The sequence below is a fragment of the Phyllobates terribilis genome, unplaced genomic scaffold (assembly GCF_046119375.1).
Source record: "Phyllobates terribilis strain yellow unplaced genomic scaffold, ASM4611937v1 Scaffold_4__5_contigs__length_816908805, whole genome shotgun sequence".
NCBI classification, from domain to species: domain Eukaryota; kingdom Metazoa; phylum Chordata; class Amphibia; order Anura; family Dendrobatidae; genus Phyllobates; species Phyllobates terribilis.
In genome coordinates this window covers 488045437-488071709 of record NW_027362764.1, presented here as the reverse complement: position 1 = coordinate 488071709, position 26273 = coordinate 488045437, and positions in this window count along the sequence as shown.

The following is a 26273-nucleotide window of genomic DNA, read 5'->3' as shown; positions in this document are numbered from 1 at the left end:
TTTGTTGGCGCTATATAAATAAAAATTATTATTATTATAGATCCGCTGACAATTCTTTTGCTTTCCCCATGACTCACAATCCAGAAATGTCAGTGTCTGGATGAAAGATGCAAGAGTCTGTCTGGATCCCAGAAACTCACTCAGCTTTTATGCACACACACTGATTACAAGCAAACAGGTCACAGGTGAGGATGCTACCTTTAGTAGCCATTCAAGCCCATTTGTGTCAAATTCTGTGCATGCTGTCAGGCCAAAATCACCAAGGTAAAGTGAAGCTTTGATCAGGGTCATTTGGATGTTTTTGGTTGTCATTAAGATTTAAAAAGAGAAAACTCAGTAGTTTGACAATAAATGTTTTCACCCAACCAATAACCATGAGTGGAGATAAAGTTTTTTTGTTATTATTCATATTCTCTGAAACAAGGCCAAGAAAGGAAAAATTCTGCCGGGTATGTAAACTTTTGAGCACAGCTGTATAATGAGTACTATTTTGCAACAAGAAGGCAATTGCTTCTTTCACTACTATTCACCACTTTGTGTAGTAAGACCAGGCAGAAGAAGCAGTTAAAAAAGCAACTAAACAAAAGCTGGAAGTCCTCCATTTTGGAGGCAGTCAAGTACTTATTCTGCTGATATATGGAAGATGCTTTGCCTCATGACTCTAAGAAGAATTCTCAGCTAGATTTTTGATTAGCTAGGACTGGTGCGACATCACCATTGCGGCATAACATATACAGTAGATGACATTTCACCAGCCCAGCTAATGAAAAGCTGCACCAGGGATCCAGGAGTTTAATAGTAGAGATGAGCGGTGTTCGACTTGAACTGTTCGCCAATCTCAAATTCGAGCTGTTTTGGGCGGTGTTCGAGCCGTTCGGCGAACACGAACGATTTGAAAAAAATTCGGCTGTTCGAGATTATGTGCGATAACTGTTCGTGCACCAAAATCATAACTGGATTTTTTCCCAGTAATGCTGAAAATTAATGTTAATACGCAGTTTGATTGTACAGCGGGGCGGGGGGAGAGGCAGGGGATGGATCTCTGAAGGAATAATGAAGATCTCCATTTTTTTTTCTCTTTCCCGCATTTACAGTGGGGAGGTGCAGTCTGTCACACAAGCAAGGGCATGTGTCATTGGCAGTGTATGTCACATGTTCTTGCCCTATAAGACCCAGCCATTTTCCCTGTCACCACCATTTTCTCACTGCTGCAGCTGCGTGTTAGACGGCACCGCTGTTGCTGTGTGCGCTATACTTTGTTAATTTCAAGCCAATTTTCGCACAAATCTACAGATTGCTTGGGAGTAGGGAAGAGTTGTGATTTCAGTCCTTTTAACCCCTTAAGCCCCTGAGCATTTTCCGTTTTTGCATTTTCGTTTTTGCTCCCCTTGTTCCCAGAGCCATAGCGTTTTTATTTTTTGGTCAATATGGCCATGTGAGGGCTTATTTTTTGCGAGACGAGTTGTACTTTTCAACGCCATTACTAGTTTTACCATATCCTGTACGGGAAAATGGGAAAAAAATTCCAAGTGCGGTAAAATTGCAAAAAAAGTGCAAAACCACAGTTATTTTTTATTTATTTTTTTTACCACGCTCACTGAATGCTAAAACTGACCTGCCCTTCTTATTCTACAGGTCATTACGAGTTCATAGACACCAAACATGTATAGGTTCTTTTATATTTAAGTGGTGAAAAAAAATTCCAAAATTTGGTAAAAAAAAAAAAATAGTGCCATTTTCTAAGACCCGTAGCGTCTCCATTTTTCGTGATCTGGGGCTGGTTGATGGCTTATTTTTTGCGCACCGGGCTGTCATTTTTATTGATAACATTTGGGGTAGATCCAATGTTTTGATCGCCCATTATTGCATTTTATTGCAATTTTACGGTGACCAAAAAATGTAATTCTGGCGTTTAGAATTTTTTTCTCGTTACGCCGTTGACCGATCGGATTAATTTTTTTTGTATTGATAGATGGGGCGATTCTGAACGCGGCGATACCAAATATGTGTATGTAGGGTTTTTTTTATATATTTTATTTTGAATGGGGCGAAAGGGGGGTGATTTAAACTTTTATATTTTTTTATTTTTTTTTATATTTTTAAAAACTTTTTTTTTTTACTTTTTGCATGCTTCAATAGTCTCCATAGGAGACTAGAAGCAGCAACTGTCCGATCGCCTCTGCTACATACAGGGGACGAGCAGGTCCCCTGCATGCAGCAGAAATTGTCCTGTGCTATGAGTGCCGACCACTAGGTGGCGCTCATAGCGACAAGATCATGACAACCACAGGCGTCTGCTGCAGACCCTGGGTTGTCATGCCCTCCCATCGGTGACCCGCGATCACGTGACGGGGTCGCCGGTGGGCGGGGCTTATGACGCGCTCCCCGGAAGCGCGCGTTAAATGCCGCTGTCGGAGATTGACAGCGGCATTCAACATGTTAACAGGCGCGGGTGGATCGCGATTCCACCCGAGGCTGTTGCGGGCACATGTCAGCTGTAATAATCATCTGACATGTGCTCGGTTCAGTGAGGGCTCAGCGCCGGAGCCCTCAGTGAACGGGCAGTACGCAAATATGCATACTAATACGGCACCGGTAGTTAAGGACTAGGTTACATAATTTCATACGACTTTTGTCAGGCAGGTCTGTGCTCTTAAATAGATAGGTTGGGAGTAAAGAATAATTGTAATTGCAGTCCTTTTCAGGGCTAGGTTACATCAGTTACTATCACTTTTTGCCAGGAAGGCCTGTGCCAGTGCTGTGCAAGTTTTTTTCACAGCATTTGGCTAAATCTAGCAAAGCAAATCCTTTTTGGCCTATCGCAGAGTGTTAGTCAGTGGAGTAGCCTATCTGTGTTGCAAGCTACACCACCTGTGTATAGAATACAAATTTTTTTACTGCACCTAGTGAAGTAAAACCTTTTGGGCATAGCATCATTCTATTAGTCCATATATACTAACCTCCACCAGGATGCAAATTCAATATAATTTTTTTCTGCATCGAGCTCTGAAAAAATATTTAGGCTTCTAGCAGTGTGTGGGACTGGTTATATTAGTCCATCTATACTAACCTCCATCAGGTTGCAAATTCAATATAATTTTTTTCTGCATCTAGCTCTGAAAAAATATTTAGGCTTCTAGCAGTGTGTGGGACTTGTTCTATTAGTCCATCTATACTGACCTCCATCAGGTTGCAAATGCAATATAATTTTTTTCTGCATCTAGCTCTGAAAAAATATTTCAGCTTGTAGCAGTGTGTGGGACTTGTTCTATTAGTCCATCTATACTAACCTCCATCAGGTTGCAAATTCAATATAATTTTTTTCTGCATCTAGCTCTGAAAAATTATTTAGGCTTCTAGCAGTGTGTGGGACTTGTTCTATTAGTCCATCTATACTAACCTCCATCAGGTTGCAAATTCAATATAATTTTTTTCTGCATCTAGCTCTGAAAAAATATTACAGATTGTAGCAGTGTGTGAGACTTGTTCTATTAGTCCATCTATACTGACCTCCATCAGGTTGCAAATTCAATATAATTTTTTTCTGCATCTAGCTCTGAAAAAATATTTGGGCTTCTAGCAGTGTGTGGGACTTGTTCTATTAGTCCATCTATACTAACCTCCATCAGGTTGCAAATTCAATATAATGTTTTTCTGCATCTAGCTCTGAAAAAATATTTCAGCTTCTAGCAGTGTGTGGGACTTGTTCTATTAGTCCATCTATGCTGACCTCCATCAGGTTGCAAATTCAATATAATTTTTTTCTGCATCTAGCTCTGAAAAAATATTTCAGCTTCTAGCAGTGTGTGGGACTTGTTCTATTAGTCAATCTATACTAACCTCCATCAGGTTGCAAATTCAATATAATTTATTTCTGCATCTAGCTCTGAAAAAATATTTCAGCTTCTAGCAGTGTGTGGGACTTGTTCTATTAGTCCATCTATGCTGACCTCCATCAGGTTGCAAATTCAATATAATTTTTTTCTGCATCTAGCTCTGAAAAAATATTTCAGCTTCTAGCAGTGTGTGGGACTTGATCTATTAGTCTATCTATACTAACCTCCATCAGGTTGCAAATTCAATATAATTTTTTTCTGCATGTAGCTCTGAAAAAATATTTCAGCTTGTAGCAGTGTGTGGGACTTGTTCTATTAGTCCATCTATACTGACCTCCATCAGGTTGCAAATTCAATATAATTTTTTTCTGCATCTAGCTCTGAAAACATATTTCAGCTTCTAGCAGTGTGTGGGACTTGTTCTATTAGTCCATCTATACTAACCTCCATCAGGTTGCAAATTCAATATAATTTTTTTCTGCATGTAGCTCTGAAAAAATATTTCAGCTTGTAGCAGTGTGTGGGACTTGTTCTATTAGTCCATCTATACTGACCTCCATCAGGTTGCAAATTCAATATAATTTTTTTCGGCATCTAGCTCTGAAAAATTATTTAGGCTTCTAGCAGTGTATGGGACTTGTTCTATTAGTCCATCTATACTAACCTCCATCAGGTTGCAAATTCAATATAATTTTTTTCGGCATCTAGCTCTGAAAAAATATTACAGATTGTAGCAGTGTGTGGGACTTGTTCTATTAGTCCATCTATACTAACCTCCATCAGGTTGCAAATTCAATATAATTTTTTTCTGCATCTAGCTCTGAAAAAATATTACAGATTGTAGCAGTGTGTGGGACTTGTTCTATTAGTCCATCTATACTAACCTCCATCAGGTTGCAAATTCAATATAATTTTTTTCTGCATCTAGCTCTGAAAAAATATTTAGGCTTCTAGCAGTGTGTGGGACTTGTTCTATTAGTCCATCTATACTGACCTCCATCAGGTTGCAAATTCAATATAATTTTTTTCTGCATCTAGCTCTGAAAAAATATTTCAGCTTCTAGCAGTGTGTGGGACTTGTTCTATTAGTCCATCTATACTGACCTCCATCAGGTTGCAAATTCAATATAATTTTTTTCGGCATCTAGCTCTGAAAAAATATTTCAGCTTCTAGCAGTGTGTGGGACTTGTTCTATTAGTCCATCTATACTGACCTCCATCAGGTTGCAAATGCAATATATTTTTTTTCTGCATCTAGCTCTGAAAAAATATTTCAGCTTGTAGCAGTGTGTGGGACTTGTTCTATTAGTCCATCTATACTAACCTCCATCAGGTTGCAAATTCAATATAATTTTTTTCGGCATCTAGCTCTGAAAAATTATTTAGGCTTATAGCAGTGTGTGGGACTTGTTCTATTAGTCCATCTATACTAACCTCCATCAGGTTGCAAATTCAATATAATTTTTTTCTGCATCTAGCTCTGAAAAAATATTACAGATTGTAGCAGTGTGTGGGACTTGTTCTATTAGTCCATCTATACTGACCTCCATCACGTTGCAAATTCAATATAATTTTTTTCTGCATCTAGCTCTGAAAAAATATTTCAGCTTCTAGGAGTGTGTGGGACTTGTTCTATTAGTCCATCTATACTAACCTCCATCAGGTTGCAAATTCAATATAATTTTTTTCTGCTTCTAGCTCTGAAAAAATATTTAGGCTTCTAGCAGTGTGTGGGACTTGTTCTATTAGTCCATCTATACTAACCTCCATCCGGTTGCAAATTCAATATAATTTTTTTCTGCATGTAGCTTTGAAAAAATATTTCAGCTTGCAGCAGTGTATGGGATTTGTTCTATTAGTCCATCTATACTGACCTCCATCAGGTTGCAAATTCAATATAACTTTTTTCTGCATCTAGCTCTTAAAAAATATTTCAGCTTGTAGCAGTGTGTGGGACTTGTTCTATTAGTCCATCTATACTGACCTCCATCAGGTTGCAAATTCAATATAATTTTTTTCTGCATCTAGCTCTGAAAAAATATTTCAGCTTCTAGCAGTGTGTGGGACTTGTTCTATTAGTCCATCTATACTGACCTCCATCAGGTTGCAAATTCAATATAATTTTTATCTGCATCTAACCCAGCCAATACTTTTGGCCTAATACCATAGTTTGGCCACTCAGCTCTGCTCGGTTCCCATCCATTGTTATTTTGTGCAAACAACTCCAGAGTTGTGAATTAGTTAACCACCAAAATGTGTGGAAAAAGGCCTGCTGCTGGTGGAAAGGGGAATAGGCGTGTTGGGAAGGGGAAAAAGGGTTGTGTCCGTGGGGTAGGTGTTAAAGCAACAGTAACATCTGCAGAAGAAAGACCATCTTCCAGCCAAACTAAAATGTCTACTTCTTTTAGCGGACAATGTGATAAGATCCCTTTCTTACTGCCACGCCAATCGCTACAAATTCCAGATGAGGCACAAAAACAGCAGGTGTTTCAACGGATATCAAGTGCTCCTTTAAGTGGGCTCTCCTCCACCTCAACTTCAACATCACAAATACTCCAGTCCTCAGAGGTGTCACCCCAATCGCACTTGCTTCCTCACAGCTCCCAAATCTCCAGCTGCCCGTCTGAGTATGAGGTAGAACAGATGGTTGAGTCTGCAGAGCTGTTTACTCATACTATAGCCTGGGAATCAGAGGTCGGCTCCAGAGCTTCTGTGAATCCAGACGAGGAAATGATCTGCACTGATGCCCAGAATCTTTATGAGTCGGATCCAGGACCGGACGCAGAAGGTTCTGACCATAATGTAGACTCTCGTTCCCAAACTGTAACTCCTGTTGGTGGAGACAATGAGGAAGACGATGATGAGACTCAAATACCTGATTGGAGTGACAACTTTAGTTTTTTGTCAGGGCAGGAACAGGTTGGCTCTGAGGAGGACGGGTGTGATAACACACAGGGTGATGATGATGAGGTTGGAGATCCCACTTACTGTCAACCCACTGTCAGCCAAGAGATGAGGTCAGAAGAGGAGGTGGAGGAGGAAGCTAGTGACGACGAGGTCAGGTTGCGCCTTACTGGACAGAGACGTAGTACTGGAAGCACGTCAACAACTGCATCCTCAAACACAACTCTGCCTCTGACCACAAGTCGTGGTGGCTCTTCAGGTCGCATGGGTGCTAAGCCTTGCATAGCCTGGGCATTTTTTCAGATCGATAAAGATGACCCAACTCGTGTTATCTGTAAAATTTGTCAGCAAAAGCTAAGTAGAGGTCAAAAAATACATAGTTTGAGTACTTCATGCATGAATCGGCACATGGACATGAAGCATAAGTTGCAGTGGGAAGCTCACTGTGCTACAATGCGGCCTAGACGGCCGGGCCAACCACAGTCTGCCACATCTTGTGCATCCGCGGCCCCTTCATCCTCTGTGACTGGGGGGACAGCAGTCACACCTGTTTTGGGACGCAGACCTGCCACCTCTTTACCCGCAACAGCCAGTGTGATTGGCAGGTCATCATTATCTTTGGAGGTGGTAACACCAGCTGGTGTTGAGCGCTGTCCGACATCGATAGCACCACTTTTGGATCAAGGCAACCTAACATGTCCGCCTGCATCTTCCTCAAAGACCAGCAGTTTGCCAGGGACACCCTTCTCAACCCCGTCTAAGCACAACAGCCAGCCCTTGGTCCATCAGATGTGGACAAGTAAAAGACCATTTCCTCCTAGCCATGAGAAAGCTAAGAGGTTGAATTTCACCATCTGCAAGCTCTTGGCTACAGAAATGCTGCGTTTCCGCCTGGTGGACACAGAGGATTTTCGAGACCTTATGTCCGTCGCAGTGCCCCAGTACCAGATGCCCAGTCAGCACTACTTCTCAAAGAAAGGTGTGCCTGCGCTCCACCAGCATGTCGCACACAACATCACCGCTTCTTTGAGAAACTCTGTGTGTGACAGGGTGCATTTCACCACAGACACTTGGACGAGTAGGCATGGACAGGGGCGTTACATGTCGCTGACTGGGCACTGGGTAACTATGGTGACAGCAGGACAAAGGGCTGCTGTCCAAGTCTTGCCGTCCCCACGAGTTGTGCATCAATCCTCTTTATCTCAAAGTTCCTCCACTGCTTCTGCCTCCTCAATCTCCTCTCGGTCCTCCACCTGCACCCAAAGCCTGTCTGGTCATGCCACAACTTTCTAACTGCGCAGAAGGGATCCTGCACACCTCCTTACTATGCTGGCAGCAGGGCTCAACGTCATCAGGCGGTTTTTACTTTGAAATGTCTTGGAAATGTGAGTCACACAGCTGAGGAGTTGTGCTCAGCTCTAGAGAACCAGTTTCATGAATGGTTGTCTCCACTGGACCTGAAACCAGGGAAGGTCGTGTGCGACAATGCTGCAAACCTGGGTGCGGCCCTTCGCCGGGGCAATGTCACACACGTGCCTTGTATGGCTCACGTGTTGAACCTGGTTGTCCAGCAATTTTTAGCCCACTATCCCGGACTAGATGGCCTTCTGCAGAGGGCACAGTCGCTGTTTGCTCACTTCCGCCGTTCGCATCCCGCAGCTCAGCGACTTACATCTCTACAGAAGTCGTTGGGCCTGCCACTTCACCAGCTAAAATGCGATGTGCCTACCCGGTGGAATTCAACTCTGCACATGTTGCAGCGACTGTGGCAGCACCGACAAGCCCTGGTGCAATACGTTCTGACGTATAGACTGGGCCAACGAGATCCAGAGGTGGGGCAAATCACGCTGGAGGAGTGGTCTCAGATCAGGGACCTATTCACCCTTCTGCACAGTTTTGAAATGGCGACGAAGATGTTTAGTGCTGACGATGCCATTATCAGCATGACTATTCTGGTGATTTACATGCTGGAGCACATGTTAAACAGAATTCAGAGTCAGGTGGTGGCACAAGAGGAGGTGGAGGAAGTAGAGGAGGAGGAGTTGTATGCGGAAGGGCTAACATCTGCAAGGTCCAGACGGTCGGCAGCACCAAGGCGGCAGGCATGTGAGGGTGGGGGAGATGGTTTTACCAGGGCGCATGGTAGCAGCCAAACTAGTGAGGAAGGTGCAGGAGTCCAGGAAGAATTGGAGGATGATCTGATGGAAGACTCATCAGATGAGGGAGACCTTGATCACATTTGTGTTGTGCGAGGTTAGGGGAGAGGACAGAGGAAGGAAGCATGATTGTTACCTCACCACCAACACAACAGGGACTTGGTGCTCCTGGATGCGCAAGACACATCAGTGCCTTCTTGCTGCACTACCTGCAACATGACCCTCGAATTGTGAGAATTAGAAATAATCCTGACTACTGGGTTGCCACACTGTTAGATCCCCGGTACAAAAGTAAATTTGCAGAAATTATTCCTGCCATTGAAAGGGATGCACGCATGCAGGAGTATCAGCAGAGACTGCTGCAGAATCTTACATGTGCTTTTCCACAAAACACCAGTGGTGCACGTAGTGAATCTCATATTTCCAACTTGCCAACTGTGGGACCGTCGAGTGTTCAGCACTCAAACTATAACAGAAACACAGTATCTGCTGGTAACATCAATTTTGCGGAATCATTTCACCACTTTTTTAGCCCATCCTTTGCATGGTCACAGGAGACAAGAAGTCTGACACATAGTCAATGCCTAGAGACGATGGTACAGGAGTATCTCCAAGTAAACATTGAAGCCATGACTGTGTCAATAGACCCTTGCTCTTTTTGGGCTTCCAATCTGGATAAATGGCTGGAGCTCGCCACTTACGCCTTGGAAATCTTGTCATGCCCCGCAGCCAGTGTTCTGTCTGAACGTGTGTTCAGCGCTGCTGGTGGTGTGCTGACAGATAAGCGCACACGGCTCTCCGCTAATAATGTAGACAGACTCACGTTCATAAAGATGAACAAATCATGGATCCGAAACGACTTTTCTACCCCTGTGTCATCCTGGGGAGAGTAAAAGCTTGATGATTTGTTAAAATCACCTCACCAACCGTTTTAAGCTTTAAAATTACTAATCATGTTTATCTGTATCTTGGCTGGAAAATAATTTGGGCTTTGTAGCAGTGTGCAGTACTGATTCTATTAGGCCATCTATACTAAGCTCCACCAGATTTAAAATTGCAAATCATGTTTATCTGTATCTTGGCTGGAAAATAATTTGGGCTTTGTAGCAGTGTGCAGTACTGATTCTATTAGGCCATCTATACTAAGCTTCACCAGCTTTCAAATTAATAATAATTTTTAGCTGCATCTAGCCCGGAAAATAATTTTGGGTCTCCTAGATGCGCAAGACACATGAGTGCCTTCTTGCTGCACTACCTGCAACATGACCCTCAGATTGTCAGAATTCGAAGTAATCCTGACTACTGGGTTGCCACACTCTTAGATCCCCCACACTCTTCGATCAACCTTTTCATTTTAATAAAGAACAAAAAATGGTCATTTTTGAAATTATAAGCATTAGCAGGTTATTAGAAACTGAAATCAAACAGTTTTCAACTCAAAACTTTATTCTAGGTGATGTTACATTTGCACATAGGACCCCTTGTTCGAAAGGAGCTTCTGAACTGTCTCGTCCATTGAATTTGTCAGGTTTTGGATGGTTTCTGCTTCAATTGTTTTGCATGAGGACAGAATACCCTCCCAGAGCTGTTGCTTAGATGTGAACTGCCTCCCGCCATCATAGACGCTCCTTTTGATGATGCTCCAGAGGTTCTGACTGGGGTTGACGTCAGGGGAGCATGGGGGTCACACCATAAGTTTGTCCCCTTTTATGCCCATATCAGCCAGAGATGCAGATGTGTTATGTGCAGCATGAGACAGTGTATTATCATGCATGAAAATGACCTTGCTGTGGAATACACGGTTCTTCTTCTTGAACCATGGCAGGAAGTGCTATTTGAAAAACTCCACATACATTATGGAGTTCATCTTTACCCGTTCAGGGATCCTAAAGGGGCCAACAATCTCTCTCCCCATTATTCCAGCCCAAAACATTACTCCACCTCCTCCTTGTTGGCGCTGTAGCCGTGTTTGCGTGGGGTGTCCATCAACTAGCCATCCTCCACTCCATCCATCTGGACCATCGAGCATTGCACGGCACTCATCGGTGAACAAAACAGTTTTGAAGTCAGTCTTCATGTATTGTTTGGCCCACTGGAGCCGTTTCTGCTTGTGTGCAGTGGATAGAGGAGGTCGACAGGATGGCTTACTCACAGCTGCAAACCTCTGAAGGACTCTTCATCTTGTTGTTCGGGGGACGTTGGAGGCACCAGCAGCTTCAAAAACTTGTCTGCTGCTATGACAAGGCTTTTTTGCCGCTGCTCTTTTAACCTGACGTAATTGCCTGTACGAAAGAGTCCTCAATTTTACCTTATCAGCACGCACACTTGTGTACTGTGAATCAGATACATACTTCTTGATTGTGCGATGATCAGGATAAAGTGTCTTGACAATGATGATTGTAGTCATGCCTTGACCTAAACGCTCCACAATTTGTTGCTTCTCAGCAGCCGACACATCCTTTTTCTTTCCCATTTTGGCAGAAAATGTAGGCTGCTTAATAATGTGGGACAGCCTTCTTAAGTAGTCTTGCCTTTCATTGGACACACCTGCCAAACTAATTAGCACAGGTGTCTGCAATTGCTTTCAGTGATATAAAGAGCCCTGACACAGATCACCATCAATGAGTTTAACTGACAAACAAACAAATTCTTCCCTTATCACTCCTAAACACTTTTTGCATAATAATTTGGAACACAGTGTACATGTGCTTTTCCACAAAACACCAGTGGTTCACGTAGTGAATCTTACAGTTCTAACTTGCCAACCGTGGTCTGTATGGAGTTGTTCAAAAAAGGGCCCAAAATTAAGATAACATAGATGGGAGAGGTCTCTATGAATATGAATTCCTAAGTATTTGATACCCTGTGTGGGCCAGGCAAAAGGGAAAGTTGGACTGGATGGAATCCTGTATGGATTTGGGGAGGGAAACATCGAGGGCCTCAGACTTCGCTGCATTGATTTTAAAATTTGACCATGTAACAAAGTGATCTATTTCAGCCATAACTAGTGTTGAGCCACCCCCGTAGTGTTCGAGTTCGGTTCGGTTCGTCGAACACCCGTGTGTTCGCCGAACTGTTCGTCGAACACCTTCGAACACCGTTAAAACCAATGGCAGACAAACAAAAACACATAGAAACACATAGAAAACACCTTCAAAGGTGTCCAAAAGCTGACAAACTGCTCAGAAGACACAACTAACACATGGAAAAGTGACAAGTACATATAGTCATGCGAAAAGAAAAGAGGTGGAGGAGTAAAAGGAGGGGGAGACACAAATATAGGCATGTCATGCCCTTCTAAAATCCAAAAAGTGAGAAGCCGACACGTTCAGTCCGCTCCTGCCCGTGCCACCTCCGTGTCGCCGGGTTTGTGCCAGAGCCGCGGTGAACCCTGACGGCCAGCCCCCCTCTCCCAATACTGGTGCCTGTCCGCTGGTGGGTCGAGCGAGCCCCCCTGTGGTGGAGGCAGCTCTAAGCTTTTTAATTTAAATTGTCTCTCTAATTTGAATGAATACACTTTAAATCCATTTACAAGGATCAATTGGAGGGCAAGTCTCATGCCAGCAGCCGCGTAATTCCCGCTCCAGTAGCGTCCACTAAAGCTGCTGCAGTTAAAAAGCTTTTATAAGGATCGAGCTCGGCTGTCCACTGCAAGACATCCTACTGCCAGTCCCGGCCCCTATGCCTTCAGGTGCCTCCTGATGCTCTTCACTGAGTATCCCGTGGTCCCGAAGCATTTCCTTTGAAAAAATTAAGTGTCCAAACTACAGGTGGTGTAGCTTGCTTAACAGCCGGGATAATCCGCTGACTAGCAGACACTGCTACTAGGCACAAAGTATTTCCTGGGCTAGATGCAGTTAAAAATTTGTAATTAGATACTCTCGTTGGATGCTGAGAAAGCATTCCATAGAGTCTCCTGGCACGCCATATATGATTCTCTTAAAAAGCTTGGGGTAGGGGTCTAGGGGGCCCTTTTATAGCGAAAATCACGGCCCTGTATCACAATACGTCACCTCGGCTGAAGATAAATGGAACTGTAGCACCCTGAGGGCTCGGTTGCTACAGAGGTATTGCACCTCACCCAGAGGTGTGATATCTCACTCTCAGGTAAGGATGGAGTGTGGATCAGGACCCGACACCTGCATGCATTACACCACATTGCCGTGGGGCAGGGCGACCAATATGCCTCTGAGATGGGCACGACAGTCCCTGTCCCTGGCTGGAGTGGGGGGAGGGAACACTGAGGAAGGGGAACCCTGTAGTGCAGGAGCAGGGAGGAAGCAGTTCCTGGGTGCATTGAGAAGGGAGTATAAAAGGTGGGCACCATCTTAGTTCAGTGCAGAGAAGTCTGAGCAGAAGTGGCATTGAGCAGGGGCTCTGCATGAGCTCTGCTCCGGAGGTGGGCCTAGTAACAGAGGCCCAGGCCTGGAAGAGGGAGAAGGAAGGAAGAGGAGCGGAGAAGGCTCCAGGAACGAGGAACGAAGGGATCCCAGGGGTGCGGACGGGCGAGTCGCCACCGCATGCCCGAATCCACCTGCTTGGAGGGGTCAGGCCAAAGGGGGAGACCGGTCACCGAAACTAGTGGTGGCAGGAAACGACCCTCAGCTAGAAACCGGAGGCTCTGACAATTTATGTGGCGCAGCCCCTCGCTACACCCGCTAGGAAGGCACCACATAGGGTCAGGGAAACTGGCGCCAAGTTTACCAAGAGGAGGCCCGAGGCAGCCGGACAGAAGGGTTGGTAAGAAAGGCCAGACAAAGGACACACAAAGGGGGTCCTGTGAAGCGCTCCAAAGTTATCTGGGAGTTGTCTGAGCCCCTCACCTGGTGAGCACAGTACGACGTGGGCAGCCGTTACCTGCAGACGTGGTCTGGATAATAAGAACTGTGAGTAAAGGCCCTGGACTGCATCACTGACTCCGTGTCGTTACTGCTGCTGCCCTGCACCATCACCCCCATCTTCCGCATACACTGCCCTGAGGCTATACTCCTCCCGTGGGGAGTTATGCTACGCTCTGCTGCACCCACAACACCAGCCTCAGCGGTCTGCCCTGCAGCGGAGGTTCACTCTGACCGCAATCCACGGGTGGCGTAGTCGGACATTTAAACATCAAAACCACATAAATAGTTCCGCCACTGGTTTGACCACCCTGAGCCACGGAACCGGGTCGCCGCCACGAAGACTACAACCACCAGCATCCACCAAAAAGGGTCCGGCTCCGGGTGTCCCAAGGCCCAGGGGGTGCATCAGAACATTTTCATCACCTTTCACAATCACCAATGGGACAAGGCAGGGATGTCCTCTGTCCCCTCTCTTATACATCCTAGTGACGGAGCACCTGCTCTCATCAATTCGCCATAACCCCAATATTAGGTGGATTGAGGTGGGAGGCACCGAGTACAAGTGCTCTCTATTTGCTGATGATGTCCTAATATATATCACTCAATCACATATATCCATCCATGCTGTTATGGCTGAAATAGATCACTTTGTTACATGGTCAAATTTTAAAATCAATGCAGCGAAGTCTGAGGCCCTCGATGTCTCCCTCCCCAAATCCATATAGGATTCCATCCAGTCCAACTTTTCCTTTGCCTGGTCCTCACAGGGTATCAAATACTTAGGAATTCCTATTCATAGAGACCTCTCCCATCTATGTTATCTTAATTTTGGGCCCTTTATAGAACAACTCCATACAGACCACGGTTGGCAAGTTAGAACTGTAAGATTCACTACGTGAACCACTGGTGTTTTGTGGAAAAGCACATGTACACTGTGTTCCAAATTATTATGCAAAAAGTGTTTAGGAGTGATAAGGGAAGAATTTGTTTGTTTGTCAGTTAAACTCATTGATGGTGATGTGTGTCAGTGCTCTTTATATCACTGTAAGCAATTGCAGACACCTGTGCTAATTAGTTTGGCAGGTGTGTCAAATGAAAGGCAAGACTACTTAAGAAGGCTGTCTCACATTATTAAGCAGCCTACATTTTCTGCCAAAATGGGAAAGAAAAAGGATGCGTCGGCTGCTGAGAAGCAACAAATTGTGGAGTGTTTAGGTCAAGGCATGACTACAATCAACATTGTGCGATGATCAGGATGAAGTGTCTTGGCAATCAAAAAGTATGTAGCTGATTCACAGTACACACGTGTGCGTGCTGATAAGGGCAAATTGAGGACTCTTTCCTACAGGCAATTACGTCAGGTTGAAAGAGCAGCGGCAAAAAAGCCTTGTCATAGCAGCAGACAAGTTTTTGAAGCTGCTTGTGCCTCCAACGTCCCCCGAACAACAAGATGCAGGGTCCTTCAGAGGTTTGCAGCTGTGCATACGCCATCCTGTCGACCTCCTCTATCCACTTCACACAAGCAGAAACAGCTCCAGTGGGCCAAACATTACATGAAGACTGATTTCAAAACTGTTTTGTTCAGCGCTCGATGGTCCAGATGGATGGAGTGGAGGATGGCTGGTTGATGGACACCCCACGCAAACACGGCTACAGCGCCAACAAGGAGGAGGTGGAGTAATGTTTTGGGCTGGAATCATGGGGAGAGAGATTGTCGGCCCCTTTAGGATCCCTGAAGGCGCTAAAGATGAACTCCATAATGTATGTGGATTTTCTCAAACAGCACTTCCTGCCATGGTTCAAGAAGAAGAACCGTGTATTTCACAGCAAGATCATTTTTCTGCATGATAATGCACCATCTCATGCTGCACATAAAACATCTGCATCTCTGGCTGATATGGGCATAAAAGGGGACAAACTTATGGTGTGAACCCCATGCTCCCCTGACCTCCACCCCATTCAGAACCTTTGGAGCATCATTAAAAGGAGTGTCTATGATGGCGGGAGGCAGTTCACATCTAAGCAACAGCTCTGGGAGGGTAATCTGTCCTCATGCAAAACAATTGAAGCAGAAACCATCCAAAACCTGACAAATTCAATGGACGAGAGAGTTCAGAAGCTCCTTTCGAACAAGGGGTCCTATGTGAAAATGTAACATCACCTAGAATAAAGTTTTGAGTTGAAAACTGTTTGATTTCAGTTTCTAACAACCTGCTAATGCTTATAATTTCAAAAATGACCATTTTTTTGGTCTTTATTAAAATGAAAAGGTTGATCGAAAAGTTTGGGGGATCTAAGAGTGTGGCAACCCAGTAGTCATGATTACTTCGAATTCTGACAATATGAGGGTCATGCTGCAGGTAGTGCAGCAAGAAGGCACTTATGTGTCTTGCGCATCTCGGAGCCCCAAAATTATTTTCCGGGCTAGATGCAGCTAAAAATTATTTTTAATTTTAAATCTGGTGGAGCTTATTATAGATGGCCTAATAGGATCAGTGCTGCACACTGCTACAAAGCCCAAATTATTTTCCAGTCAAGATACAGATAAACATGATTAGTAATTTGAAAGCTTAAAACGTTTGGTGGGGTGATTTTAACCAATCATCAAGCTTTTACTCTCCCCAGGATGACACAGGGGTAGAAAAGTCGTTTCGGATCCATGATTTGTTCATCTTTATGAACGTGAGTCTGTCTACATTATCAGTGGAGAGCCGCGTGCGCTTATCTGTCAGCACACCACCAGCAGCGCTGAACACACGTTCAGACAGAACGCTGGCTGCGGGGCATGACAAGATCCCCAAGGCGTAAGTGGCTAGCTCCGGCCATTTATCCAGATTGGAAACCCAAAAAGAGCAAGGGTCCAGTGACACAGTCGTGGCTTCAATGTTTACTTGGAGATACTCCTGTAGCATCGTCTCTAGGCGTTGACTATGTGTCAGACTTCTTGTCTCCTGTGGCCTTGCAAAGGATGGGCTAAAAAAGTGGTGAAATGATTCCGCAAAATTGATGTTACCAGCAGATACTGTGGTTCTGTTACGGTTTGAGTGCTGAACACTTGACGGTCCCACGGTTGGCAAGTTGGAACTGTGAGATTCACTACGTGCACCACTGGTATTTTGTGGAAAAGCACATGTAAGATTCTGCAACAGTCTCTGCTGATACTCCTGCATGCGTGCATCCCTTTCTATGGCAGGAATAATTTCTGCAAATTTACTTTTGTACCGGGGATCTAACAGTGTGGCAACCCAGTAGTCAGGATTATTTCTAATTCTCACAATTCGAGGGTCATGTTGCAGGTAGTGCAGCAAGAAGGCACTCATGTGTGTTGCGCATCCAGGAGCACCAAGTCCCTGTTGTCTTGGTGGCGAGGTAACAATCATGCTTCCTTCCTCTGTCCTCTCCCCCCAACCTCGCACAACAGAAATGTGATCAAGGTCTCCCTCATCTGATGAGTCTTCCATCAGTTCGTCCTCCACTTCTTCCTGGGCTCCTGCACCTTCCTCACTAGTTTGGCTGCTACCATGCGCCCTGGTAAAACCATCTCCCCCACCCTCAGGCCTGCCGCCTTGGTGCTGCCGACCTTCTGGACCTTGCAGATGTTAGCCCTTCCGCATACAACTCCTCCTCCTCTACTTCCTCCACCTCCTCTTGTGCCACCACCTGACTCCGAATTCTGTTTAACATGTGCTCCAGCATGTAAATCACCGGAATAGTCATGCTGATAATGGCATCGTCAGCACTAAACATCTTCGTCGCCATTTCAAAACTGTGCAGAAGGGTGCATAGGTCCCTGATCTGAGAGCACTCCTCCAGCGTGATTTGCCCCACCTCTGAATCTCGTTGGCTCAGGCTATACGTCAGAACGTATTGCACCAGGGCTTGTCGGTGCTGCCACAGTCGCTGCAACATGTGCAGAGTTGAATTCCACCGGGTAGGCACATCGCATTTTAGCCGGTGAAGTGGCAGGCCCAACGACTTCTGTAGAGATGTAAGTCGCTGAGCTGCGGGATGCGAACGGCGTAAGTGAGCACACAGCGACCGTGCCCTCTGCAGAAGGCCATCTAGTCTGGGATAGTGGGCTAGAAATTGCTGGACAACCAGGTTCAACACGTGAGCCATACAAGGCACGTGTGTGACATTGCCCCGGCGAAGGGCCGCACCCAGGTTTGCAGCATTGTCGCACACGGCCTTCCCTGGTTTCAGGTCCAGTGGAGACAACCATTCATGAAATTGGTTCTCCAGAGCTGACCACATCTCCTCAGCTGTGTGACTCACATTTCCCAGACATTTCAATGTAAAAACCGCCTGATGACGTTGAGCCCTACTGCCAGCATAGTAAGGAGGTGTGCAGGATCCCTTCTGCGCAGTTAGAAAGCTTGTGGCATGACCAGACAGGCTTTGGGTGCAGGTGGAAGACCGAGAGGAGGTTGAGGAGGCAGAAGCAGTGGAGGAACTTTGACATAAAGAGGATTGACGCACAACTCGTGGGGACGGCAAGACTTGGACAGCAGCCCCTTGTCCTGCTGTCACCATAGTTACCCAGTGCCCAGTCAGCGACATGTAACGCCCCTGTCCATGCCTACTCGTCCAAGTGTCTGTGGTGAAATGCACCCTGTCACACACAGAGTTTCTGAAAGAAGCGGTGATGTTGTGTGCGACATGCTGGTGGAGCGCAGGCACACCTTTCTTTGAGAAGTAGTGCCGACTGGGCATCTGGTACTGGGGCACTGCGACGGACATAAGGTCTCGAAAATCCTCTGTGTCCACCAGGCGGAAAGGCAGCATTTCTGTAGCCAAGAGCTTGCAGATGGTGAAATTCAACCTCTTAGCTTTCTCATGGCTAGGAGGAAATGGTCTTTTACTTGTCCACATCTGAGGGACCGAGGGCTGGCTATTGTGCTTAGACGGGGTTGATAAGGGTGTCCCCGGCAAACTGCCGGTCTGTGAGGAAGATGCAGGCGGACATGTTAGGTTGCCTTGATCCAAAGGTGGTGCTATCGATGTCGGACAGCGCTCAACACCAGCTGGTGTTACCACCTCCAAAGAAAATGATGACCTGCCAATCACGCTGGCTGTTGCGGGTAAAGAGGTGGCAGGTCTGCGCCCCAAAACAGGTGTGACTGCTGTCCCCCCAGTCACAGAGGATGAAGAGGCCGCGGATGCACAAGATATGGCAGACGGTGGTTGGCCCGGCCGGCTAGGCCGCATTGTAGCACACTGAGCTTCCCACTGCAACTTATGCTTCATGTCCATGTGCCGGTTCATGCATGAAGTACTCAAACTATGTATTTTTTGGCCTCTACTTAGCTTTTGCTGACAAATGTTACAGATAACACGAGTTGGGTCATCTTTATCGATCTGAAAAAATGCCCAGGCTATGCAAAGCTTAGCACCCATGCGACCTGAAGAGCCACCACGACTTGTGGTGAGAGGCAGAGTTGTGTTTGAGGATGCAGTTGTTGACGTGCTTCCAGTACTACGTCTCTGTCCAGGAAGGCGCAACCTGACCTCGTCGTCACTAGCATCTTCCTCCACCTCCTCTGCTGACCTCATCTCTTGGCTGACTGTGGGTTGACAGTAAGTGGGATCTCCGACCTCATCATCATCACCCTGTGCGTTATCACACCCGTCGTCCTCAGAGCCAACCTGTTCCTGCCCTGACAAAAAACTAAAGTTGTCGCTCCAATCAGGTATTTGAGTCTTATCATTGTCTTCCTCATTGTCTCCACCAACAGGAGTTACAGTTTGGGAATGAGGGTCTACATTATGGTCAGAACCTTCTGCGTCTGGTCCTGGATCCGACTCATAAAGATTCTGGGCATCAGTGCAGATCATTTCCTCGTCTGGATTCACAGAAGCGCTGGAGTCGACCTCTGATTCCCAGGCTATAGTATGAGTAAACAGCTCTGCAGACTCAACCATCTGTTCTACCTCATACTCAGACGGGCAGCTGGAGATTTGGGAGCTGTGAGGAAGCAAGTGCGATTTGGGTGACACCTTTGAGGACTGGAGTATTTGTGATGTTGAAGTTGATGTGGAGGAGAGCCCACTTAAAGGAGCACTTGATATCCGTTGAAGCACCTGCTGTTTTTGTGCCTCATCTGGAATTTGTAGCGATTGGCGTGGCCGTAAGAAAGGGATCTTATCACATTGTCCGCTAAAAGAAGTAGACATTTTAGTTTGGCTGGAAGATGGTCTTTCTTCTGCAGATGTTACTGTTGCTTTAACACCTACCCCACGGACACAACCTTTTTTCCCCTTCCCAACACGCCTATTCCCCTTTCCACCAGCAGCAGGCCTTTTTCCACTCATTTTGGTGGTTAACTAATTCACAACTCTGGAGTTGTTTGCACAAAAAAACAATGGATGGTAACCGAGCAGAGCTGAGTGGCCAAACTGTGGTATTAGGCCAAAACTATTGGCTGGGTTAGATGCAGAAAAAAATTATTTTGAATTTGCAACCTGATGGAGGTCAGTATAGATGGACTAATAGAGAAAGTCCGACACACTACTAGAAGGCCAAATATTTTTTCAGAGCTAGATGCAGAAAAAAATTATATTCAGTTTGCAACCTGATGGAGGTCAGTATAGATGGATTAATAGAACAAGACCCACACACAGCTAGAAGTCCAATATTTTTTCAGAGGTAGATGCAGAAAAAAATATATTCAGTTTGCAACCTGATGGAGGTCAGTATAGGTAGACTAATAGAGAAAGTCCGACACACTACTAGAAGGCCAAATATTTTTTCAGAGGTAGATGCAGAAAAAAATATATTCAGTTTGCAACCTGATGGAGGTCAGTATAGATGGATTAATAGAACAAGACCCACACACAGCTAGAAGCCCAATATTTTTTCAGAGGTAGATGCAGAAAAAAATATATTCAGTTTGCAACCTGATGGAGGTCAGTATAGATGGACTAATAGAACAAGTCCCACACACTGCTAGCAGCCCAAATATTTTTTCAGAGGTACTGTAGATGCAGATAAAAATTAGTTTTAATTTGCAACCTGATGGAGGTCAGTATAGATGGACTAATAGAGAAAGTCCGACACACTACTAGAAGGCCAAATATTTTTTCAGAGGTAGATGCAGAAAAAAATATATTCAGTTTGCAACCTGATGGAGGTCAGTATAGATGGACTAATACAACAAGTCCCGCACACAGCTAGAAGCCCAAATATTTTTTCAGAGGTACTATAGATGCAGATAAAAATTATTTTTAATTTGCAACCTGATGGAGGTCAGTATAGATGGACTAATAGAGAAAGTCCGACACACTACTAGAAGGCCAAATATTTTTTCAGAGGTAGATGCAGAAAAAAATATATTCAGTTTGCAACCTGATGGAGGTCAGTATAGATGGATTAATAGAACAAGACCCACACACAGCTAGAAGCCCAATATTTTTTCAGAGGTAGATGCAGAAAAAACTATATTCAGTTTGCAACCTGATGGAGGTCAGTATAGATGGACTAATAGAACAAGTCCCACACACTGCTAGAAGCCCAAATATTTTTTCAGAGGTACTGTAGATGCAGATAAAAATTAGTTTTAATTTGCAACCTGATGGAGGTCAGTATAGATGGACTAATAGAGAAAGTCCGAAACACTACTAGAAGGCCAAATATTTTTTCAGAGGTAGATGCAGAAAAAAATATATTCAGTTTGCAACCTGATGGAGGTCAGTATAGATGGACTAATAGAACAAGTCCCACACACTGCTAGAAGCCAAAATATTTTTTCAGAGGTACTGTAGATGCAGATAAAAATTAGTTTTAATTTGCAACCTGATGGAGGTCAGTATAGATGGACTAATAGAGAAAGTCCGACACACTACTAGAAGGCCAAATATTTTTTCAGAGGTAGATGCAGAAAAAAATATATTCAGTTTGCAACCTGATGGAGGTCAGTATAGATGGATTAATAGAACAAGACCCACACACAGCTAGAAGCCCAATATTTTTTCAGAGGTAGATGCAGAAAAAAATATATTCAGTTTGCAACCTGATGGAGGTCAGTATAGATGGACTAATAGAACAAGTCCCACACACTGCTAGAAGCCCAAATATTTTTTCAGAGGTACTGTAGATGCAGATAAAAATTAGTTTTAATTTGCAACCTGATGGAGGTCAGTATAGATGGACTAATAGAGAAAGTCCGACACACTACTAGAAGGCCAAATATTTTTTCAGAGGTAGATGCAGAAAAAAATATATTCAGTTTGCAACCTGATGGAGGTCAGTATAGATGGATTAATAGAACAAGACCCACACACAGCTAGAAGCCCAATATTTTTTCAGAGGTAGATGCAGAAAAAAATATATTCAGTTTGCAACCTGATGGAGGTCAGTATAGATGGACTAATAGAACAAGTCCCACACACTGCTAGAAGCCCAAATATTTTTTCAGAGGTACTGTAGATGCAGATAAAAATTAGTTTTAATTTGCAACCTGATGGAGGTCAGTATAGATGGACTAATAGAGAAAGTCCGACACACTACTAGAAGGCCAAATATTTTTTCAGAGGTAGATGCAGAAAAAAATATATTCAGTTTGCAACCTGATGGAGGTCAGTATAGATGGATTAATAGAACAAGACCCACACACAGCTAGAACCCCAATATTTTTTCAGAGGTAGATGCAGAAAAAAATATATTCAGTTTGCAACCTGATGGAGGTCAGTATAGATGGACTAATAGAACAAGTCCCACACACTGCTGGAAGCCCAAATATTTTTTCAGAGGTACTGTAGATGCAGATAAAAATTAGTTTTAATTTGCAACCTGATGGAGGTCAGTGTAGATGGACTAATAGAGAAAGTCCGACACACTACTAGAAGGCCAAATATTTTTTCAGAGGTAGATGCAGAAAAAAATATATTCAGTTTGCAACCTGATGGAGGTCAGTATAGATGGATTAATAGAACAAGACCCACACACAGCTAGAAGCCCAATATTTTTTCAGAGGTAGATGCAGAAAAAAATATATTCAGTTTGCAACCTGATGGAGGTCAGTATAGATGGACTAATAGAACAAGTCCCACACACTGCTAGAAGCTCAAATATTTTTTCAGAGGTACTGTAGAGGCAGATAAAAATTAGTTTTAATTTGCAACCTGATGGAGGTCAGTATAGATGGACTAATAGAGAAAGTCCGACACACTACTAGAAGGCCAAATATTTTTTCAGAGGTAGATGCAGAAAAAAATATATTCAGTTTGCAACCTGATGGAGGTCAGTATAGATGGATTAATAGAACAAGACCCACACACAGCTAGAAGCCCAATATTTTTTCAGAGGTAGATGCAGAAAAAACTATATTCAGTTTGCAACCTGATGGAGGTCAGTATAGATGGACTAATAGAACAAGTCCCACACACTGCTAGAAGCCCAAATATTTTTTCAGAGGTACTGTAGATGCAGATAAAAATTAGTTTTAATTTGCAACCTGATGGAGGTCAGTATAGATGGACTAATACAACAAGTCCCACACACTGCTAGAAGCCCAAATATTTTTTCAGAGGTACTGTAGATGCAGATAAAAATTAGTTTTAATTTGCAACCTGATGGAGGTCAGTATAGATGGACTAATAGAGAAAGTCCGACACACTACTAGAAGGCCAAATATTTTTTCAGAGGTAGATGCAGAAAAAAATATATTCAGTTTGCAACCTGATGGAGGTCAGTATAGATGGACTAATACAACAAGTCCCGCACACAGCTAGAAGCCCAAATATTTTTTCAGAGGTACTGTAGATGCAGATAAAAATTATTTTTAATTTGCAACCTGATGGAGGTCAGTATAGATGGACTAATAGAGAAAGTCCGACACACTACTAGAAGGCCAAATATTTTTTCAGAGGTAGATGCAGAAAAAAATATATTCAGTTTGCAACCTGATGGAGGTCAGTATAGATGGACTAATACAACAAGTCCCACACACAGCTAGAAGCCCAAATATTTTTTCAGAGGTACTGTAGATGCAGATAAAAATTAGTTTTAATTTGCAACCTGATGGAGGTCAGTATAGATGGACTAATAGAGAAAGTCCGACACACTACTAGAAGGCCAAATATTTTTTCAGAGCTAGATGCAGAAAAAAATTATATTCAGTTTGCAACCTGATGGAGGTCAGTATAGATGGATTAATAGAACAAGACCCACACACAGCTAGAAGCCCAATATTTTTTCAGAGGTAGATGCAGAAAAAAATATATTCAGTTTGCAACCTGATGGAGGTCAGTATAGATGGACTAATAGAACAAGTCCCACACACTGCTAGAAGCCCAAATATTTTTTCAGAGGTACTGTAGATGCAGATAAAAATTAGTTTTAATTTGCAACCTGATGGAGGTCAGTATAGATGGACTAATAGAATGATGCTATGCCCAAAAGATTTTACTTCACTAGGTGCAGTAAAAAAATTGGTATTCTATACACAGGTGGTATATCTTGCAACACAGATAGGCTACTCCACTGACTAACACACTCTGCAATAGGCCAAAAAGGATTAGCTTTGCTAGATTCAGCCAAATGCTGTGAAAAAAACTTGCACAGCACTGGCACAGACCTGCCTGGCAAAAACTGATAGGAACTCATGTAACCTAGTCCTGAAAAGGACTGCAATTACAATTAGTCTTTACTCCCACAACCGATCTATTTAAGAGCACAGACCTCCCTGATAAAAGTCGTAGGAAATGCTGTAACCTAGTCCTTAAAAGGACTGCAATCACAACTATTCCCTACTCCCAAGCTATCTGTATATTTGTGCGAAAATTGGCTTGAAATTAACAAGGTATAGCGCACACAGCAACAGCTGTGCCGTCTAACACGCAGCTGCAGCAGTGAGAAAATGGTGGCGACGGGGAAAATGGCTTGGTCTTATAGGGCAAGGACATGTGACATACACTGCCAATGACACATGCCCTTGCTTGTGTGAAAAAAAGCAATTCGCTCCGTGTGTGCGCTGCTGATAGGCTGACAGATTGCACCTCCCCACTGTAAATGCGGGAAAGAGAAAAAAAAATGGAGATCTTCATTGTTCCTGCAGAGATCCATCCCCTTCCCCTCCCCCCACCCCGCTGTACACTCAAACTGCGTATTAACATTAATTTTCATCATTACTGAGAAAAAATCCAGTTATGATTTTGGTGCACGAACAGTTATCAAACATAACCTCGAACAGCCGAATTTTTCTCAAATTGTTCGTGTTCGCCGAACGGCTCGAACACCGCCCAAAACAGCTCGAATTTGAGATTGGCGAACAGTTCGAGTAGAACAACGCTCATCTCTATTGTTGACGTGCTTCCAGTACTACGTCTCTGTCCAGGAAGGCGCAACCTGACCTCGTCGTCACTAGCATCTTCCTCCACCTCCTCTGCTGACCTCATCTCTTGGCTGACTGTGGGTTGACAGTAAGTGGGATCTCCAACCTCATCATCATCACCCTGTGCGTTATCACACCCGTCGTCCTCAGAGCCAACCTGTTCCTGCCCTGACAAAAAACTAAAGTTGTCGCTCCAATCAGGTATTTGAGTCTCATCATCGTCTTCCTCATTGTCTCCACCAACAGGAGTTACAGTTTGGGAATGAGGGTCTACATTATGGTCAGAACCTTCTGCGTCTGGTCCTGGATCCGACTCATAAAGATTCTGGGCATCAGTACAGATCATTTCCTCGTCTGGATTCACAGAAGCTCTGGAGTCGACCTCTGATTCCCAGGCTATAGTATGAGTAAACAGCTCTGCAGACTCAACCATCTGTTCTACCTCATACTCAGACGGGCAGCTGGAGATTTGGGAGCTGTGAGGAAGCAAGTGCGATTGGGGTGACACCTTTGAGGACTGGAGTATTTGTGATGTTGAAGTTGATGTGGAGGAGAGCCCACTTAAAGGAGCACTTGATATCCGTTGAAGCACCTGCTGTTTTTGTGCCTCATCTGGAATTTGTAGCGATTGGCGTGGCCGTAAGAAAGGGATCTTATCACATTGTCCGCTAAAAGAAGTAGACATTTTAGTTTGGCTGGAAGATGGTCTTTCTTCTGCAGATGTTACTGTTGCTTTAACACCTACCCCACGGACACAACCTTTTTTCCCCTTCCCAACATGCCTATTCCCCTTTCCACCAGCAGCAGGCCTTTTTCCACTCATTTTGGTGGTTAACTAATTCACAACTCTGGAGTTGTTTGCACAAAAAAACAATGGATGGGAACCGAGCAGAGCTGAGTGGCCAAACTGTGGTATTAGGCCAAAACTATTGGCTGGGTTAGATGGAGAAAAAAATTATATTCGATTTGCAACCTGATGGAGGTCAGTATAGATGGACTAATAGAACAAGTCCCACACTCAGCTAGAAGCCCAAATATTTTTTCAGAGCTAGATGCAGAAAAAAAATATATTCAGTTTGCAACCTGATGGAGGTCAGTATAGATGGACTAATAGAACAAGTCCCACACACAGCTAGAAGCCCAAATATTTTTTCAGAGGTAGATGCAGAAAAAAATTATATTCAGTTTGCAACCTGATGGAGGTCT